Source organism: Monodon monoceros, unplaced genomic scaffold, assembly GCF_005190385.1.
Source record: "Monodon monoceros isolate NGI ecotype Baffin Bay Population unplaced genomic scaffold, NGI_Narwhal_1 Super_Scaffold_16, whole genome shotgun sequence".
NCBI lineage: Eukaryota > Metazoa > Chordata > Mammalia > Artiodactyla > Monodontidae > Monodon > Monodon monoceros.
This window is the reverse complement of record NW_021703772.1, coordinates 93,848,578-93,857,052: the sequence shown is the minus strand read 5'-3', so window position 1 is coordinate 93,857,052 and position 8,475 is coordinate 93,848,578.

Below are 8,475 nucleotides of genomic sequence, written 5' to 3'. Positions count from 1 at the left end.
TATAAGGTATATAGAAAACAAATAACAAATGATACTTTATTTTTACTTTTATTTTTTATTGAATAAATTTGACAATACAACATCGTGTAAGTTTAAGTTATATAGCATGTTACTTTGAAACATTTATATATTGTAGTATGATTGCTGATGAGGCTATTATTTCTCACATCACGTAATTATAGTACAAAATTATTGTCTGTATCCATTTCATTATACTGTGCATTAGATCACTATGGCTTCTTTACTACTTGTTTACAAGTTTGTACCCTTAAACACCATCACTCTTATCCCTATTCCCATCCCTTGGTAACGACCATTTCACTGTTTTTTTTACACGTTTAATTTTTTTTAGATTTCACATATAAATGATATCATTCAGTACTTTCTGACTTATCTTGCTTAGCATAATGTACTTAAGGTTTATCCATGTTGTCACAAATGGGAGGATATCCTCCTTTCTCATGGCTGAATGATACTCTAACGTATATACGTACCACTTTTTTTTGTCCATTTATCCGTTGATGGGCATTTGGGTACCATATCTTGGTTATTGTGAATAATGCTGCAATAAACATGGGAGTTCAAGTATCTCCTGGAAATCTTGTTTTCATTTTCTTTGGGTATATACCCAAAAGTGTAATTGCTGGATCATATTTCTATTTTTAATTTTTTCCCTTTTTTTACAAATTGAGGTATAGTCGATTTACAATATTTTGTAAGTTTCTGGTATACAACACAGTGATTCACAATTTTTAAAGGTTATATACCATTTATAGTTATTATACATTCCCTGTGCTGTGCAATATATCCTTGTAGCTAATTTATTTTATGCATAGTAGTTTGTACCTCTTAATCCCCTAACCCTCCTCGCTTCCCTCTCCCCACTGGTAACCACAAGGTTGTTCTCTAGATCTGTGAGTCTGTTTCTTCTTTGTTATATTCACTAGTTTATTTTTTAGATTCCACATGTAAGTGATATCATACAGTATTTGTCTTTCTCTGACTTATTTCACTAAGCAAGATACCCTCCAAGTCCATCCATGTTGTTGCAAGTGGCAAAATTTCATTCTTTTTTATGGCTGAGTAGTATTCCATTGTGTGTGTGTGTGTGTGTGTGTGTGTGTGTGTGTGTGTATGCATTCCACATCTTTATCCATTCATGTGTTGGTGGACACTTAGGTTGCTTCCATATCATGGCTATTGAAAATAATGCTGCTAGAAACTTTGGGTTGCGTATATCTTTTGAATTGATTGTTTCATTTTCTTCAGATATAAACCAGGAGTGGAATTGCTGGATCATATGGTAGTACCATTTTTAGTTTTCTGAGGAATCTTCATACTGTTTTTACAGTGGCTGCACCAATTTACATTTCCACCAGCAGTATTTGAGGGTTCCCTTTTCTCCACATCCTCACCAGCATTTGTTTTCTCTTCTCTTTTTGATAATAGTCATCCTAACAGGTGTGATGTGATACCTCATGTGGTTTTGATTTGGATTTCTCTGACAATTAATGCTGTTGAGCACCTTTTCATGTGCCTGTTGGCCACCTGTATGTCTTCTTTGGAGAAATGTCTGTTCAGGTCTTCTGTCCACTTTTAGTTTGTTTCTCTTTTCTGTTTGTTTTTTTTTTTTTGATACTGAATTGTATGAGCTGTATATATATTTTGGATATTAACCTCTTACCAGTCATATCATTTGCAAATATTTTCTCCCATTCATTAGGTTGTCTTTTCCTTTTTGCTGTGCAAAAGCTTTTAAGTTTAATTACATTTTAGTTATTTATTTTTGTTTTTGTTTCCTTTGCCTTAGGAGGTAGATCTAAAAAAATATTGCTACAATTTATGTCAAAGAGTGTTCTTCCCATGTTTTCTTTTAGGAGTTTTATGGTCTCCAGTCTTACATTTAGGTCTTTAATCCATTTTGAGTTTATTTTTGTATATGGTATTAGAAAATGTTCTAATTTCATTCTTTTACACATAGTGGCCCAGTTTCCCCAGCACCATGTATTGAAGAAACTGTCTTTTCTCCATTGTATATTCTTGCCTCCTTTGTTGTAGATTAATTGAATTTAAGTGTGTGGGTTTTTTTCTGTGCTCTCTATTCTGTTCAACTGATCTATGTGTCTGTTTTTGTACCAGTACAATACTATTTGATTACTGTAGTTTTGTAGTATAGTCTGAAGTCAGGGAGCATACCTCCAGCTCTATTCTTTTAATATTTGAAGAACCTCCATACTGTTTTCCATAATGGTTGGACCAAGTTACATTCTCACCAACAATGTATATATGTTCCCTTTTCACCACATCCTCACCAGCACCTGCTGTCTCTTCTTGATGATAGCCATTCTAACAGGTGTGAGGTGATATCTCATTGTGGTATTGATTTTCATTTCTCTGACGATTAGTAAGGTTGAACATTTTTTCATGTGTCTATTGGTCATTTTGATATCCTCTTTGGAAAAATGTCTAGTTAGTTCTTCGCCCATTTAAAAAATTGGATTTTGTTGTTGTTGTTATTGAGTTCTTTATATATTTTGGATATTAACCACTTACTGGATATATGGTTTGCAAAATTTTCCTCCCATTCTGTAGGTTTTTTCATTTTGTTAACTGTTTCTTTTGCTATGCAGAAGCTTTTGCATTTGATGTAGTTACATTATTATTATTATTATTATTTGGTATGCGGGCCTCTCACTGTTGTGGCCTCTCCCGTTGCGGAGCACAGGCTCCAGACACGCAGGCTCAGTGGCCACGGCTCATGGGCCCAGCCGCTCCGCGGCATGTGGGATCTTCCCGGACCGGGGCACGAACCCGTGTCTCCTGCATCAGCAGGCAGACTCTCAACCACTGCGCCACCAGGGAAGCCCGATGTAGTTACATTATTGATGAGCTTCTTCCCTATGTTTTATTCTAGGAGTTTTATGTTATCAGGTGTTATGTTTAAGTCTTTGATCCGTTTTGAGTTAATTTTTGTGAACAGTATGAGACAGGGGTCCAATTTCATTGTTCTGCATGTATTTCTCCACTTTTCCCAGCAAGATTTTTTTTGTTTTGTGTTTTTTTGCGGTGCGCGGGCCTCTCACTGTTGTGGCCTCTCCCGCTGTGGAGCACAGGCTCCGGATGCGCAGGCTCAGCAGCCATCGCTCACGGGCCCAACCCCTCTGTGGCATGTGGGATCTTCCCGGACCGGGGCACGAACCCGTGTCCCCTGCATCAGCAGGCGGATTCTCAACCACTGCGCCACCAAGGAAGCCCCCAGCAAGATTATTTGAAGAGACTATCCTTTATCCATTGGGTATTCTTGGCTCCCATGTTGAATAATGGTTGACAGTATATAGCAGGGTTTGATTTGGGGGCTTTATTTGTTTCACTGGTTAGTGTGTCTGTTTTTGTGCCAGTACCATACTGTTTTCCTTACTATGGCTTTGTAGTATAATTTGAAATCTGGAACTGTAATACCTCTGATTCTGTTCTTTTTTTTCTCAGGATTGCTTTGGCTATTTGGGGTCTTTTGTGGTTTCATACAAATTTTAGGATTGTTTCTTCTATTTCGGTGAAGAATGGCTTTGGTATTTTGGTGGGGGTTACACTGAATGTGTAGATCGCTTTGAGTACTGTGGCCATTTTAACAATATTAATTTTTCCAGTCCATGAACAAGGGATGTCTTTCCATTTATTTGTATCTTCTTTAAATTCTTTCAGCAAAGCCTTGCAGTTTTCATTGAACAGATCTTTCACTTCCTTGGTTAAACTTATTCTAAAGTGTTATTATTTTTGATGCTATTGTGAATGGGACAGTTTTCTTTCTTTTTCAGATGCTTCATCGTTAGTGTAAAGGAATACAGTTGCTTTCTGTATGTTGATTCAACCACTTTACTAAAATAAAATCATTGATTAATTCCAATAGTTTTATGACTGACTCTTTGGGATTTTTCTATATATAAGGTCATATAATCATCAAATAGTGAAAATTTTACTTCTTTCTTTCTGATTCAGATACCTTTTATTTCTTTGTTTGCCTATTTGCTCTAGCTAGGATTTCCAGTACTATTTTGAATAGGAGTGGTGAGAGTGGCATCCTTGTCTTGTTCTTGATTTTAGAGGAAACACTTTCAGTTTTTCTCCACTGAGTTGGAGAAAATGTTGGCTGTGGGTTTGTGATATATGGCCCTTATTATGTTGAAGTATGTTCTTTTTATGCCTAATCTGTTAAGGGTTTTTATCACGAAAGGCGTTGTATTTTGTCAAATACTTTTTCTGTTTCTAGTGAGTTGATTACTTCATTTTCATCTTTCATTTTATTAATGTGATGTACTTATTGATTTGCATATGTTGAATCATCCTTGCATCCCAGGGATAAATACCACTTGGTCATGGTGCATAATCCTTTTAAAGTGTTCTTGATTTTGGTTTGCTAATTTTTTTTGAGAATTTATGCATCAATATACATCAGGGATATTCGTCTATAGTTTTCTTTTCTTGTGGTATCCTTATCCGGTTTTGGTATCATAATGTTGGCTTTGTAGGATGAGTTTGGAAGTGTTCCCTTCTCAGTAATTTAGAAGAATTTGAGGAGGATTGGTGTTAATTCTTCTCTAAATGTTTGTTAAGATTCTCTAGTGAAGCTGTTTGGTTCTGGAATTTTCTGTGTGGGGAATTTTTGATTACTGATTCAATCTCTTTACTCATTATTGGTCTGTTCAGATTTTCTCTTTCTTCCTGATTCAGTCTTGGTAGGTTATATGTTCTAGAAATATATACATTTCTTCTAGGTTATGTAATTTGTTAGCATATAATTGTTCATAGTAGTCTCTTATGATTCTATGTGTTTCTGCAGTATCAGTTGTAATGTCTCCTGTTTTGTGTCTAATTTTTAGTCTTCTCTATTTCATCATCAATTAATCCAGCTAAAGGCTGGTCAGTTTATCTTTTCAAAGAACCGACCTTACTTTTTTTGTTTCTTTCTATTGTTTTTTTTCTGGTGTCTATCTCATTTATACCTTTTCTTTTTTTATTTTCCTCCTTCTGCTAATTTTGGGCTTAACTTGTTCTTTTTCTAGTCCCTTGAGGTGTAAGGTTAGGTTGTTTATCTGAGATATTGCTTATCACTTACTGTATGAATTTTTGCTGCAGGCTTGCCTCTGAGAACTGCTTTTGCTATATCCTACAGTATTTTGTATGTTGTATTTTCATTTGTATTAAAATAATTTTTCATTTCCAGTTTCATTTCTTTTTTGACCCAAGGGTTGCTTAGAAGTGTGTTTTTAGTTTCCACATATTTGTAGATATTCTCACTTTTCTCATTTCTAGTTTTATATTATTGTGGTCAGAAAAGATAGCTGGATGATTTCAATCTTAAATTTGCGAAGATTTTTTTTTTTGTGGCCTATCATATGATTTATCCTAGAGGATGTTCCATGTGCATTTGAGAAGAATGTGTATTCTGGTGTTGTTGGACAGAATGTTCTGTATATCTATTAAGTCCATTTGTTCTAAAGTGTGGTTCAATTCTTTTCTTGATTTTCTGTCTAGATGATCTATCCACTGGTGATAGAGAGGTATTGAAGTCCCTTACAATTACTGTATTGTTGTCTATTTCTCCCTTAATATCTGTTATTATTTGCGTAATATATTTTGGTGCTTGGGAGTTGGGAGCCTGTATATTTACAGTAATATATCTTCTTTTTAAATTATTATTTTATTGAAGTATAGTTAATTTCCAATGTTGTGTTAGTTTCAAATGTATAGCAGAGCGACTCAGTTATACATATATTAATACGTTATATATATATATATATAATACATATATTCTTTTCCAGATTCTTTTCCATTATAGGTTATTATAAGATATTGAGTATAGTTCCCTGTGCTATACAGTAGGTCCTTGTTGTTTATCCATTTTACATATAGTAGTGTCTGTGTGTTAATCCTGATCTCCTAATTTACCTCCCCCCACTCCCCACTATCCCCTTTGGTAACCATAAGTTTGTTTTCTATGTTTGTGAGTCTATTTCTGTTTTATATATAAATTCATTTATACCATTTTTTAAGGTTCCACAAATAATGATATCATATGATGTTTGACTTACTTCACTTAACACGATAATCTCTATATCCATTCATGTTGCTGCAGATGGCATTATTCTTTTTATGGCTGAGTAATATTCCATCAAATTCACACACACACACACACACACGCACCGCACCTTCTTTCTCCATTCATCTGTTGATGGACATTTAGGTTGCTTCCATGTCTTGGACATTGGAAATAGTGTTGCTGTGAACACTGGGGTATATGTATGTTTTCAAATTAGTTTTTGTGTTTTCCAGATATATGCCCAGGAGTGGAGTTACTGGATCTTATGGTAGGTCTATTTTTAGTTTTTTAAGGAAACTTCATACTGTTTTTTATAGTGGTTGTACCAATATACATTACCACTAGGGTCCCTTTTCTCCCCACACTCTCCAGCATTTATTATTTGTAAACTTTTTGATGATGGCCATTCTGACCAATGTGAAGTTGGTAAAAGGCAATATGATGATCTCAAGAATAAAATTAATAAACAGAAGGAGTACTTTACCAAATAAAAATTTTAAAAGACAAACTAAGCAGAAATTCTGGAATTAAAGAACTTGGTAAGTGAGAAGAAGAATGCATTAGAAATACAGCAGATCAGATGGAAGAGAGAATCAGTAAGCTGGAAAATAGAAAACTAGAATCAGGAGAGAGAAATCACTCTTTTAAATGTGAAAAAATCCTATGAGAGCAATCAGACTCCATTAAAAAGCCAACAAAAGAATAAGGATATTCCAGAAGGAGAAGAGAAGGGGAAGAGGGTGACAGTTTATTTAAGGAAATAATAGCTGAGAACTTCCCAAACCTGCCACTAGGGCTGGAAGCACACACGCACACACACACACACACACACACAAAATGCTGGTGGTAAAAAAAAAGGGGGGCAGTGGAAGAGTGGCAGGAGGTTTGTACTTAGCACTTGCAGCTTTGGGTGTGCCCATGGCTCAGTAGGGGCATCCTCAAGTGGGAGGGTTGTAGAGGATTGTGGGTGGTTGTCTTGCCAGAATCCTGGGGCAGACAGCAGTAGACACTTTTCTTCAGTTCTCTTTGTCTACTACCTCCTTTTCCTTTCTCTCCTCCCAGTCACTGAGGTCTCTCCTCAGAGAGCAGCACATCCCTCTAGCTGCAGATGTGCAACAGGACAGATACCATTCACTGCTTCCATTCTTCACTCACTCTGCCAAAGAGGTTGTGCCACCAACCCCTGGACCTGCTGCTGCCTTCTGTGCTGCTGCTGGCTACACTGCAACTCCTCTTGCTCCACAGCTTCCTCCGTGGTACAATCCACCCACATTAGGGTTCACATATGGATGATCTCTTGGGTTTCCTGGTATGATGTGCAGAGGTACTCTTTTTTGGTTAGTTATGGATGTCTGATTAATTATAAATTGAAGGGGAGAGAATGCTGACATCACTGTCAGTAATAACTTTAAATATAAGTGGATGAAACCCTTCCATCAAAAGATACAGAGGCTTTGGTTGGAGCACAGGGAGAGGACTGGGGTGGGCGGCATGAACACAGCCTGCAGGGGGTTAGTGCACCACGGCTAGCCAGGAGGGAGTCTGGGAAAAAGTCTGGACCTGCCGAAGAGGCAGGAGACATTTTCTTCCCTCTTTGTTTCCTGGTGCGCGAGGAGAGGGGATTAAGAATGCTGCTTAAAGGAGCTCCAGAGACGGGCACGAGCCACGGCTAAAAGCGCGGACCCCAGAGACGGGCATGAGACGCTAAGGCTGCTGCTGCCGCCACCAAGAAGCCGGTGTGCGAGCACAGGTTACTATCCACATCCCCTTCCCGGGGAGCCTGTGCAGCCCGCCACTGCCACGGTCCCAGGATAACTTCCCCGGGAGAATGCACGGCGCGCCTCAGGCTGGTGCAACGTCACGCCAGCCTCTGCCGCCGAAGGCTCGCCCCACACTCCGTGCCGCTCCCTTCGCCCAGCCTGAGTGAGCCAGAGTCCCCGAAGCAGCTGCTCCTTTAACCCCATCCAGTCTGAGCGAAGAACAGACGCCCTCTGGTGACCTACACGCAGAGGCGGGGCCAAATCCAAAGCTAAGCCCTGGGAGCTGTGAGAACAAAGAGGAGAAAGGGAAATCTCTCCCAGCAGCCTCAGAAGCAGCACATTAAAGCTCCACAATCAACTTGATGTACCTGCATCTGTGGAATACATGAATAGACAATGAACCATCCCAAATTGAGGAGCCGTGTAGATGAAAGGCTCTTGGTGCTGCAGCCAGGAGTCAGTGCTGTGCCTCTGAGGTGGGAGAGCCAACTTCAGGACACTGGTCCACAAGAGTCCTCCCAGCTCCACATAATATCAAATGCCGAAAATCTCCCAGAGATCTCCATCTCAACACCAGCACCCAGCTTCACTCAACGACCAGCAAGCTACAGTGCTGGA